Consider the following 5,729-nt stretch of genomic DNA (forward strand, 5'->3'; position numbering starts at 1 on the left):
TTTGCTAATGAGGTGTAGTCAGAAGACTACTTGGCTTTCTTATGATACAGTAAATACTGAAAACATCTGCAGTTTCTAGACCGTGGACTGGCCTACAGAACAATGTGCACAATAAACCAAAACAAAAACGATCCAGAGGGTCCTGGTGTACCACATGCTCTTAATTATTCTCTTGTTCCTGTATGTCAACATATACTATGAGTAGTATTTGTAGTACGTCTCATCTCCCCCTCCTGTGGTCTAACTGGCTGCCTCAGTGCCAACAGTGCTCTCTTTAGGGCTGTGGCTGTTTGTTTTAATGGGAAGCAGACTCATCATTGAAAAACTTGCCATGTAAGGTTTTTCTGCCCTTTTAGTATTCCTTACTATTTATTCCTACGTTACTATAGCTCAGTTGTCTACTGAAATGTGGCTTTGCTCTCTAACTTTTACGGTCAAGTGTATTATTTGTTAATGTCAGAAGGCAACTAAATGATCTGTTTTTGTTTTTTGTTTTTTTTGTTTTTTAACAAGCCCACAGCTTGGGGAGAAAATTACATGTTTGAACACCCACTGATAGACCACCTATACTCAAAAGTGTCTCCTACCATTCTCGAGGGATGATGGTGTTATGTACGTAAGCCTTCTCCGCAAGGGCCTTTTTAAGACTTTGAGTGGTTTGTTGAAATGCGTAAGACATGTTTTTCAACACAAGCCAGTCATTTTAATGGTCCTAGCATTGTAGCATCAATTGGGGCATAGAAGAGCAAAAGCTATCTACAGAAAGGGGCTAGTGCTGCATGTTACTTTTTTTTTTTTTTTGTAATTTGACCGTGTTGTTAGGCCATTTTAGGTAATTAAAGCACCAAGGATTAAAATAATTATTCAGAGTGGAGATGAGCAACCCAAAATTGGGGGCTCTCTTGGGGGCAACTAAGTACAACCACATGCAGCAGCAGATGAAAACAAGGGGCCCTAGTCACATCTGTACGTCTGCTCTACAAAACAACTCAACCTCTTATAACTGTGAGTCATTTGTTTTAGTAGATAGGAGCCAACCATCAAACCCGCCACTTACACAAGTAGCAGCCAACACATCTAAATATCATACAAGGGCAGTGATAATGTCTTAAGCTCTTTAAAGCCCATATCACCAAATTTGCAACGTGCAAGCTGCGATTTGCAACATTACATTATTTCCTCTTGCTCTTTTGCCATTTTACTGGCTAAAGCGCACACCATACCTCTGACTCCTCCATGGAGCAGGGCGAGAGCCTTTTACGAGTTGAAACTGTATCCCAAATTTTTGAGCCTAAACTACTTGTGAAATGTGATGCTACCACCATATGCAATCTGGAAGCAGACAAATCTCTTTTGTGAAACAGACCTCAGCTTGTCTAATGGCTAAATGGATGCACGTTCCAAAACATATTGAAGTTATAGACAGTTTTAGGATCTCTGCAGCTAGCGTGCCTTTTTTGATGTCTTAGTGGTGAGTTTGTAACATTCGAGTAAGGGGATATTAAGGCCAAAACAAGGGTGTTTTGAGCTGTTTACCAGCAAACAGACAGGTGACAAAGGAAACAACTCAATAAATGAGGTGAATGGAATGTAGATGCTGTCGTAGAGGGGTCACTGAATGGTTTTTGTAATCATGACAGTGAAGTGTAGAATATGTTATGGCCTGCACAGTCACCAGATATGAAGGATTGGCATGTCCGCCATTAGTATCAGTCCTTCTATAACACTGTTACAAACAAATAAAGCTATACTATAAATATTTTTCTATACAGCATTCTCATCGTATACTCTTACATTTGACTAATCTGGCCTTCCACCACCAATTCTTACTCGGGTGATTTTTATGCGTTTCAAGTACGATTACAATCCAGCCTCTGGTTTATTTTTATAATCAGCCTTGCGCACCGTATGGTCTCCCCTCACAGTCTCCTCTCCAGTTTTCCCCCCCTCTGCATTTCATCTCTGTGTCTTGTTTAGATGCTCACCAGCACTCCACAGTTTCTAAGGAAAGTAAACTAGGCAACGAGAGCTTCAAGGACCTCTGCAAGCACCTGTCCAAATAAACCAGCTCTCAGTTTTGTGTATGGAGAAGTTGTGTGTGTGTGTGTGTGTGTGTGTAAGGTTCCACCTGCTGAAGGTTATATAATGTCGAAAAGTAAACAAAAAAAGGATGTTTGAATTGTGTAATACTTCTGTTGTCTTCAACTGAGACTAATGCAGACTTGGAAGTTTACAGTTTCCTCTTTGCCTAGTATGAGTTATGCGCCATGATTGATGCAACCGAGTAATGAATAACACTTCTGAGAAGAAAACCCTCGTCCCTTGGACATTACATGACATACATTCATCTTGTCATCTGAGATTCATGATTATCACAAGGGACTGCTCAGGACCGGGAAATGGAGATCGTGGTTTTGTCATTAAAGCATCACACACCCCCCACAAACCAGAAAAAATAAATTAATTTAAAAAAATCATAATCGCGGATATACACTCCTTCACATTATGGACCATTGTCTGGCAATTTTTTTAAAAAGTACAAAACGGTAAAGATGTACTAGTGCATCTAATTTACAGTGTGTTAAAAAAAGATATCAGTAACATATAGTGTAAGTGAAATGCCAAATTTGTGTTTCGAAAGGTCTGTGAATAAAGACTATGCAAAGAAACATGATACATGAAACAAGTTTCTCGGAGAACAAATAATTGGCAGCTGGTATTCATGGATGGTCTCACTTCAGTCAAACAGAGAAAATATGTGCTAGAGGGTGAACGATTTAAAAAAAAAAAAAAAAAGATGCCAACAAACCAAATATGCACAAACAACTTTGGCAAATAGAAATGGTTTAAAGTTAAGTTTGTAGTTGTTACAAATCTGAACTGTCCTATGAAAGGGTAAGACAGAGCAAGAGGGGTATTGTCACTCGTGGGGTAATTCAGTGGATACGGAAACAAGTGGCTGAAGTACCCGGATACTGTTATGATCATGTGCACTGGAAGCTGAATAACCAGGTTTCTCTATGTTCAAAACCAGGATACCAATGTGCATGAAAATGCGCGGAGACGGAACTTTGTGTAGGGAGTAAAATAATGTATATGGTGTAATCTCTCACACTTTGGACCTACATGTGGACGGGTTTATGTTTGGGGTTTGTAACGGTAGCTGCAGCCAACTCAAAATTGACCAGGATCTGATTGCACTTGTTGTGTAACTGCTAACGATAATGGCTCTAAGTCAATTCTAAATGATGTTCCAATAATTCACAATCCCGTAAGCAAAGTGATATTACTGAAACATGGAGCTGTCCGATATCCTAAAAACTATACAGCAGAAAGGATGAGTTGTCTGACGAAAAGGACTGAAGACCAAGTGTGGTGCTTTTTAGTTGCAGAAAAGCCGAGACTAGAAAATTATCTGCAGGTAGTTTTTTTTTTTTAATGTAGGTGGAGCCAATGAGGTCAGGGCTGTGAGCTGGATTCTTCGCTTCTCTTTTCTTATGTCTCAGAAATGTGTTTTTCCTGTGAGCATCTCACTACTGACCACAGCCACGCTCGCTAGCATCTCTTCAGGACATTTAAGAAAGAAAGCAGAAGCGTGACTGGCCAGACTTCCTGTTAAACATGTATTTTGAAGGCGTGCAAAGCTCAAACTGGCAGAGTCCTTCTGGGAAAGAAAATCTGTCTGAGGGTTCAGTTCGCTGGCATTCCTTCTGAGTGACCGTGTTCTTGTTGTTCACGATGGAATAAAATGTGAACTATGTGGGTCACAACACAGCTAAGCCGTCTGTCAGATGAGTAGGGAGATAGGATCCTGACACACGTTGAACCCTGTTTAAGAGCAGGAGATCCTTGTGTGCCCGAGCCACCTAGGCCAGCTCTCTTCCCCTCTTTACTCTCTCTAACACCTGTCCCAAGTTACGTGAAGCATTTTAATAATATCTTACCGATGTACCTTTTGATATGATGACAATCCGAATAAAGTCAGTGTTTTTCGTACTAGGTTCCCTAAAAGAGATCCACTTTGACCACCGGGCCTCCATGCGATCTGATCAGGCTTTTTTTTTTTTTCAGGTATCACTATCTGAGACGATTTTACGTTTGTCTTAAACTGGGGATGTAAACCATGTTTGTTTGTTTTTTCTTCCAGACAAACCACAGAAGCTGATTTCACCTGATCATCCCACCTACAAAGATTGAAACTAAAGTCTATAAAATGAAATGAGTCGGTCTGCCGCTCAGTGTCAATGCACAAAACAACTTGATGTAAGGAGTAAAATAATATGTAATAGAGTGTTATGCTTCACTCTTGTTTCCTACATCTATGTTGAGTCTATGTTTGGATGACTGATCTGTAATGGTAGCTGCAACCAACTCAGAAACCATAAGGATCTGATAAATTGTTGTGTAATTGCATTGTTGTGTTTGCAGGGAATGAAGACCTGGACATGGCACCTTACTTGACCTTTGACACCCTCGGTTGGTTTAGGGACAGTGGTGAGGTGACAGTAAAGACCACAGTTGATCTAGAAGAGTCAGTAGGAGCAAGAGTTTTTGTCCCAGAGTTCACATTTCTATCAGTGATACCGAAAGATTTTTGAGGTTAGTGGTGAAGAAACACACCTACAACAAAACTCAGTGATTGTTGGAAAAACAAATACGTGGAAACTTAACATATTATCATCTAAAAAGCCAGGAAATTCTCTTAAATTATGACCAAAATGGCCCATGTAATCATTTTTGACAGATCTTTTTATGCATCAGGAGTCGTACCACTATTTTTTTTTATTATTATTATTATCACTGCAAGTATCGATACCACTGTTGAAATAAGGCACCCTTCATAAAGGATGAATAAGTGATCGCTATGGCTTTATCAATTGTTAGTAAATGATTTACTAATGATTTATAGATCAGTTATAACTCATTCATGAGAACAGCTTTTGGGTTGTCGGGCTGTGAAAACTCCCTTTGACTGGTTAAACCACTATTTTCTAGAAAAGTGCTGCAGATGACCGGAACCACAACCCAGTTTTTTTAACCTCCATCTAACACGTACACCTACAGACTTTAGGATCATAACCTTTGTTAGTGACTCGGGCATTTAATAATGGATCCGCAACCTTTGTAGCTCACTGCATTAATCACCAATTGGAAAGAATAAATTCCAGCCAATGGATTTTTTCACGACTTGACGACCCAAAATCGTTTATGGCTTATAACTAATCTATAAAGCATTGGTCAATTATTCATTAAGCATTAATAAAGGCATGAGTTTCAACAGCAGCCCTTTCCGAGTAAGGCACCGTGGCTCAGATACTTTTTTTTTTGTTTTGTTTTAGTGGTTGTAGTTCTCTCGATTGCGGCTCTCGCTGTTCACCGCTGCCCACGTTTAGTTCGTGTTCATGTTTGCGGCGTGTGCGCGTGTGTGCGCGTGTGTGTGTGTGTGTGTAGCCGGCTGCGAAGATACACGCCCGGCCGGTCACCGTCGGAGAGGCCGAATCCCGCCGCCTTGCAGCTCGCTCGTTCGACCGTCATCGCAGGGCGCCCCCCCCCCCCCCCCGGGACCTTCGGCTGCTCGTCGAGCGCGCCGTTCGCCAAGAACGTAAGCCTACCTCAGGGCGGCTGGCGAGTGTGGGAGTGAGGAGGGACAGTCATTTTTTCCTCTGGTCCCAGAGGGGGTCTCCTTCTCTATATAAGGCAGTGTGAGCCGCGCCGCAGCCACACTGCTC

The sequence above is a fragment of the Xiphias gladius genome, chromosome 1, assembly GCF_016859285.1.
Source record: "Xiphias gladius isolate SHS-SW01 ecotype Sanya breed wild chromosome 1, ASM1685928v1, whole genome shotgun sequence".
Lineage (NCBI taxonomy): Eukaryota > Metazoa > Chordata > Actinopteri > Istiophoriformes > Xiphiidae > Xiphias > Xiphias gladius.